The following is a 7,942-nucleotide window of genomic DNA, read 5'->3' on the forward strand; positions in this document are numbered from 1 at the left end:
TTTAAAACCAAGCAAGAGTTAGAGAAAATTACAAAATGTAAATTAAATGGTTTTGATTATATTAAACTAAAAAGCTTTTGTACAAACAAAAACAATGTAGTCAAAATCAGAAGGGAAACAACAAATTGGGAAAAAATATTTATAACAAAAAACTCTGACAGGGGTCTAATTACACAAAAATACAAGGAGTTAAATCAATTGTATAAAAAAATCAAGCCATTCCCCAATTGAAAAATGGGCAAGAGACATGAATAGGCAATTCTCAGGTAAAGAAATCAAAAGTATCAATAAGCACATGAGAAAGTGTTCCAAATCTCTAATAATTAGAGAAATGCAAATCAAAACAACTCTGAGGTATCACCTCACACCTAGCAGATTGGCTAAAAAGAAAGAAGGGGAGAGTAATGAATGCTGGAGGGGATGTGGCAAAATTGGGACATTAATGCATTGCTGTTGGAGTTGTGAACTGATCCAACCATTCTGGCTGGCAATTTGGAATCATGCTCAAAGGGCTATAAAAGAATGCCTGCCCTTTGACCCAGCCATACCATTGTTGGGTTTGTACCCCAAAGAGATCATAGATAAACAGACATGTACAAAAATATTTATAGCTGCGCTTTTTGTGGTGGCAAAAAACTGGAAAACGAGGGTATGTCCCTCAATTGGGGAATGGCTGAACAAACTGTGGTATATGCGGGTGATGGAATACTATTGTGCTAAAAGGAATAATAAACTGGAGGAGTTCCAGGCGAACTGGAGAGACCTCCGGGAACTGATGCAGAGAGAAAGGAGCAGAGCCAGAAGAACATTGTACACAGAGACTGATATACTGTGGTAAAATTGAATGTAATGGACTTCTGTACCAGCAGCAATGCAATGACCCAGGACAATTCTGAGGGATTTATGGTAAAGACGCTACCCACATTCAGAGGAAGGACTGCAGGAGAGGAAACATATAAGAAAAGCAACTGCTTGAACGCATGGGTCGGGGCGGACATGATTGGGGATGTGGACTCGAAACTACCACACCAATGCAACTACCAACAATTGGGAAATTGGTCTTGATCAAGGACACATGACAAAACCAGTGGAAATGTGCATCGGCCATGGGTGGGGGGAGCGTGGCGGGTGAAGGGGAAAGTAGGAGCATGAAACATGTAACCAGGTTAAAAATGATTATTAATAAATGTTAAAAAAAAAAGAATGCCTGCCCTTTGATCCAGCCATACCAATGTTGGGTTTGTACCCCAAAGAGATCATAGATAAACAGACTTGTACAAAAATATTTATAGCTGCGCTTTTTGTGGTGCAAAAAACTGGAAAACAAGGGTATGCCCTTCAATTGGGGAATGGCTGAACAAATTGTGGTATATGCTGGTGATGGGATACTATTGTGCTAAAAGGAATAATAAACTGGAGGAGTTCCAGGTGAACTGGAAAGACCTCCAGGAACTGATGCAGAGTGAAAGGAGCAGAGCCAGAAGAACACTGTACCCAGAGACTGATATACTATGGTAAAATCAAATGTAATGGGCTTCTGTACCAGCAGAAAGCAATGACACAAGACAGCTCTGAGGGATTTATGGAAAAGAACGCTACCCACATTCAGAGGAAGAACTGCAGGAGAAGAAACATATAAGAAAAACAACTGCTTGAACACATGGGATGAGGTGGACATGATTGGGGATGTGGACTCGAAACTACCACACCAATGCAACTATCAACAATTTGGAAATAGGTTTTGATCAATGACACATGTTAAAACCAGTGGAAATGTGCTTCGGCCATGTGTGGGGGCAGTGCGGGGGGTGAAGGGGAAAGTAGGAGCATGAATCATGTAACCATGTTAAAAATGAATATTAATAAACTTTTTTTTAAAAAAGGGAGAGTTCAGGAGAGATGCTGTAATCACCTAGAGATGGAACAGATGGTTAAAATGAGCAGTCCCAATAAAATTTAGTTTCACTACATACTACTAATAGTTGTATGACCTTGAGCAAATCACCCAGCATCTCAAGGGACTCTAATTCCTCAGCTGTTAAATGAATACGGATTATTATCTCACAAAATTGCTGTGAGGATCAAATAAGATCATTTATACAGATCAATCGGTGAGTCAAAAGTACTTATTATATACTAACTATGGAGTAGGCACTGTACTAAACACCAGAGATGCAAAGAAGGACAAAAAACAGTCCCTGCCCTCAAGGTGCTCACAGTCTAATGGAGACATGCAAATAACTATGCACTTACAAAATCCATACAGATTCAAAGGAATGGATTGGCCCTCATCATCATTAATGTTATTATGTCTGTTCTGTCAAATTTGGGTGAAATTTCATATTATTCCTCCTGGAAAAAAGAAAAACTCAAGAGGAAAAAGAGTCAGGAAGCATCAATGCTGTCCTAGTCATTTCCCTTTGCTTAGCCTCTTACACAACTTTTAGTTTCCAGTAAAGACATTTAACATCTCTAATTTCCATCTAATTCAAACAATAGACAAATTCTTATTGTGAGAAGAGGAAGTCTTAAAGGGGAACTTCAGAAAATGCCACTAAAAAATAGAATGCCCAGGCAAGTCACTCAATCCCATTTGTCTAGCCCTTGCTCTTCTGTCTTAGAGTTGCTGCTAAGATAGAAAGTAAGGGTTTAAATTTTTTTAATTAAAAAATAAAAGATAATGCACTAAATTTAGTCAGCTATTAATACCCTGGCTTGGACATGTTGGACAAATCCTTTCAATATGACAGCTAACACAGAATCAGTTTTTGTTTTTGTTTTTTAAATCCTTACCTTCTGTCTTGGAATCTGAAAATCTTAGAATGTGTGTTGGTTATAAGGTAGAAGACTGGTAAGGGCTAGGCAATGGAGGTTAAGCAACTTGCCAGAGTCACACAGTTAGGAAGTATCCAAGGCCCCATTTGAACCCAGGTCATTCCTGCCTCTGTGTCTGGCTCTCAATCCACTGAGACACCTAGTTACCCTCAGAATCAGTTTCAAAAGCACAAGCATCTTTGGCTGATCACAAGGGGGAAGAAGGAAGGGAATATCAGAAGTGGGAGAAAGTGTAAAGGAAAGAAAAAGGAGGAAACTTTCTCTGTTTCCTCTAAGTGTCTCTGACTGTCCCAGTAAAGCAAATCAAGGTCAACTGTGCCTCCTCTACTCGCTCTAGTTAATCAGGAATGGTCCAGAAGCCAACCTCAGCAGCAGAGTTATTGACTGTTTGGACTAGAAACCTCCCAGCCCAATCTTTTTATTTTATAGAAGCATACAAGGGATCTATGGAGCTGAAAGGGATCTTAGAGATCATCGAGTCTAAAGCCTATTATTTTATAGATGGGGAAACTGAGACCCAGAGGACTTAATTGACTGAAATTTTGGCTTCCTCTGAAGACTCAGAGTAAGTGCTACCTTTTCTGTGAAACCCATCCTAGTGGCCTCCCCTACCTTTATCTCCTTCAATTGCTATTATCCTTTCCCCAATTACCTTGTATTCATTTCATATACATTATGGCTATACTTATATACATGTTGTCTCTTCCTTTAGAATGTAAGCTTTTTGAAGACAAGGCTTGTTTCGCATCTGTGTTTGTATCCCCATTAGCATAGTGCCTGGAACATAGAAAAATATCTCCAAAATGCTTGTTTATTGATTAATTGATTGGCTTAACCTAAGATCACCCAGTAAAGAAGTGGCAGAGCTAATTAGTCATTCAATAAAACATTTGTCTTTTTTTAAAAACCCTTACCTTTTGATTTAGAATCAATAGTAAATATTGGTTCCAGGGCAGAAAAGTGGTAAAGCCTAGGCAATCGGGGTTAAGCAACTTGTGTAGGGTCACACAGGCAGGAATTATCTGAGTCCAGATTTGAACCCAGATCCTCCCAACTCCAGGCCTGGCTCTCTATCCACTGAACCACCTAGCTACGCCTCAATAAACATTTATTAAGCACTTATTATAATCCAGCCAATGTGTTATGCTAAGAAAGGTCAAAGACGATCATTGTCCGTAAGGAGCTCACAGTCTTCTAATTTCAAATCCAGTAGTTCTTCCCTTCAACAAGTAAGATAACTGAGGCATAATGAAAAATAGTAAATAATAATAGCTAGCCCTTGTATACTCTTCTATTGGTTTTCCACCTCCATCCCAACATACAAGCAAATTTTCAAAATCCTTCCTATTTGAAAAAAGCCTCACTCTGGAATAGAAATACTTGGTAATTAATTGTTGCTATTGCGTTTGCAAAATGAGGCTGTTGGCCTGGATAGTCTCTGAACTTTTGGTCCTAGTATAGTGGGAAAATCACCTGATTTGGAGAAGGAAAAACTAGGCTAGAACATAAACATTTATAAATATAAATATAAACATTTAGTTAGTGATTGTATGACTTTGGGCGAGTCACTGAATTATTCTAGGTCTCCAGTTCCCTAAACTAAATTAAACGGAAAGGAAAGCGTTGTCCTAGAGTCTGAGCTCTAAATCTCTGACCCTGTTTTGGCCATTCCTTTCGTTTTCAGTCTCTGGCATTGCCCTAAATCCAAGGTTTGACCCCAGTCCTTTGTCACCCAGTGATAGGCACAGGGTGCCCGTTCGTTTTGTTTTCCATTATCTAAGGAAGAAGGAAAAGCTCAGCTTTCCACCAGCGAGGAGAGCCCAGGATAAATAGAGTAGAAAAAAAAAAAAAAAAACCTACCACCTAAAAGAAATTGAACCCTAGAGATGCTAATAACTAGGCATTGTACCCATCAGACTGGGGATTTCCCGAGCTCACCTGATCCTGGCCGCCTCCTCAAAGACACTCCCAGTACAACTCTAGGGGTAGGCAGTAGACGTACCTAAGGCGACGCTGCTTCTGCCACCGCCAGACAGATCCAGGTGAGCAGGGCTCCGCCGGGGTACTTGCTGGATAGATCCGGAGTGAGGGATACCTCTGAGCGGGAAGAAGTGGAGGTGGGGCGGGGTGTCGGTCTATGCCCTGCCTCTTCTGGATCGCTCCACAGGTGGGGCTGCCAGCGCCTAGGGAGGAGAGGCAGTGCGAGGCAGCGGCAAGGGGGAAGGAAGGACTCACAGTCCGGGCGAGGGCAGAACGGAAGACGCTCCTTCCCTCCTCACCCACAGCGGGGCATCCAACCCGCAGTCCTTTCGGACACTGAGGGAGAAGCCACACTTTCTACTTCCCTCAGTGGTCCTCGCCTAGATGCCGAGCCCAAACCCCTCCTGGGGGGGGGGGGAGGGAATTCCCCTATTTCCACACTTTCTTCTAGGCAGGGCCAAAAGGAAAAACAAATTGGAAATTTCGGAACAAGGAGTCTGGTGAGTCCTACCCCATCCCCATTCCCCAGTTCCCCTCCAAACCTGGCTGGAAACTGGAGCAAAGGCAAACTGAGGAAAAGGCGTCGAACCCTGGGCTTGACTTCTGATTCTGCCACTGACTAGCTGTGAAACATTTAGGTTACTTTCCTCTCTGGCCCGCAGTCTGAGTCTGTAAAACGAGAAACTTGGGCTAAATGAGTCTCTCCAAGGAGATTTCCTGCTCGGCATCCTAGATCCTTAGGGGATTTATCTCAGAAAATGGAAAAAAGACCGCCTGACTCAAAAGCTGGGCAGCACTTGGCCCCTCGCCTTCAGGGGATTTCCCCAGTCCCAACACCCTGCTAGAATTTGGCCCCAGGCAAATGAGAATGCCGCATTGAAGCCAAAAGTAATCTTACAAGTGGCAGACCTCGTGGGGCCAACCGTGGGGAACCCGGAAGCCTCCCGTACCCCTCTGCCTTCCTCTTCTTCCTCCTCTTCCTTTTTCTCCTCCTCTTCCTCCTCCCTCTTCTGCCCCCTCCTCCTCTTCCTCCTTCACCAGGACAGACTGGGCTCCCTCCCTTCTCCTGGATCTCATTCCACCCCTGGACTGGTTCATCTCCTTGTTTAAGATCTACACAGTGTTCACTCACCACCTACTGTTTTCATGCTAAGAAAAAACAATCTCTAAACTTCAGCACTTTGGGACTTAAGAAAGCAGGCCGGCAATGTCAAGCCTTCTTTGTGGCGGAAAAGAGCACTGGTTTTTTGTCTTTTTTAACTAAGGATATTTGATACAAGGATTTTGTTTTCCCTTCTTTTTCGAGACTGATGGGAGAAAAATTATTTCCATTGAAAACAAATAAAATAAAAGGTGCTTTAAAAAAAACGGCAGGATAGTCGGCTATTTGAAAGGTCATCTTCCTACCCTTCAGTAGGAAATCAAATTGTCTCCCCCCACCCACTCCGCAAAAAATGATAAATTCCTTTTTCGACCTGAAAAAATAAGGAGTTGGGATCGAGAAAAATTATTGATACTAACGAGTAGAGAGCATTTTTCTCCGCTTCAGGGGAAAAAGTTTATCAAGTTAAAAGTTATCAACGTTCCACTAATATACTTTAATTCATTGGAACTTATTAAAAGAATCTTATTTGTTATCAACCACAACACTGAATTTGAAGAGGGAAAATCTGAATATGATTCCTTAGCTCTCATTGACATGTGACTTAGCTCTCTGAGATAGAAAATGAGGGTAGCAATGCTTCCTTTACATTTCTCTGGAGAGCTTGGGAGGGAAGCACTTCCTGAGTGTTCAGCATCCTTGAATTTTCATAGCTTCCTCCTGGGGGACAGAAATGAGACTAGAAAGGACTCTGAAAAGTAGCAGTAGTGAACCAAGTATGTCAGAAAAGAGATCCCTTCTGAGGTGCCATGATTGTGGGGATTTTAAGGGATAGATATAAAAGATATATATAGAAAAAAAAAAGTCCTCCTATTAATGCCTTTAAAAAGATAGCTGAGAAAGCCAGCAGTAACTACCAAACTATATGCCTACTCTCCCATCTATCCAAAATTGTTATGGGAGTCATCTATAAATTAATTGAGGACATCCTCAATGAGGTATTAGTAGCATGAATTCAGTATTCAGAGAAGACTAGCATCTCTGATGTGAGGGCTTGCTGAGCCCTTTTCAGGGCTGCTTATCCACCTTTTGTGTTCAGCTCTCACCTGTGACTCCAAGAAACTGCTGCATTCACAGTGGCCCTATCCCAGGAAAACCATGTGAGCAAACAGACTAAATCAGATTGAAGGTAACCAACAGGCCTCGGACCCTTCAGTGAATTAAAAGTATGCCTACTCCAAGCACATAGACTTCCTCCAGGAGAATGGGCAAGTGAGAACAATTTTTTCCAATGCCATGAAGGTGACTGAAATAGGTGCTTCGGAATTCTTAGAGCTAGGTTGGACATCAAAGATGTCAAGGACATCCACTACATCTCAGGCCATCATTAGTCATTCTGTCTTTTGTCTTGTCTCTGGTTTTTGATGACTCTTGAGTGTTTGGTAGAATTCAATTGTGAATCCAGCTGGACTTAAGAGTCTTTTTCTTAGGGAATTCTTTGATGATTTGTTCAGTTCTTTTTTCTGTGATGGGGTTGTTTAAATATTTCATTTCCTCTTGTTAATCTGGGCAGTTTACATTTTTGTGAATATTCATCTATTTCACTTAGATTGTCAGATTTGTTGACATATAGTCAGACAAAATAACTTCCAACAATTGCTTTAATTTATTCTTCATTGGTTGTGATTTCGTCTTTTTTCATTTCTTACACTGGTAATTTAGTTTTCTTCTTTCTGTAATCAGATAATTAACCAATGGTCTATCTGTTTTATTTACTTTTTCACAAAACCAGCTCCTTGTCTTACTTATTACTTTAATGGTCTTCTTACTTCAGTTTTATTCTTCTCTCCTTTGATTTTCAGGATGTCTAATTGGGTGTATAATTGGTAATTTTTAATTTGTTCTTATTCTAGGTTTTTTTTTAGTTGCATGTCCAATTCCTTGATTGATTCATTCTTTCTCTATTTTACTGATGTAAACATTTAGTTATAATTCTCTAAATACATCTTTGGCTGCATTCCATAA

General features: G+C 41.0%; 1 protein-coding gene across 1 annotated transcript in view; it reads right to left on the reverse strand.

Moving 5' to 3' along the window:
* The window catches only part of TLR2 (toll like receptor 2), a 19,613-nt gene extending 14,761 nt beyond the window's left edge, over positions 1-4,852 (reverse strand). The window contains exon 1 of the mRNA XM_044680762.1: positions 4,838-4,852. The gene's annotated coding sequence lies outside the window, so the exon portion shown is untranslated. The remainder of the gene's footprint in view (positions 1-4,837) is intronic.
* Between the last annotated feature and the right edge of the window lie 3,090 nt (positions 4,853-7,942).

This window comes from Gracilinanus agilis, chromosome 6 (genome assembly GCF_016433145.1).
Source record: "Gracilinanus agilis isolate LMUSP501 chromosome 6, AgileGrace, whole genome shotgun sequence".
Lineage (NCBI taxonomy): Eukaryota > Metazoa > Chordata > Mammalia > Didelphimorphia > Didelphidae > Gracilinanus > Gracilinanus agilis.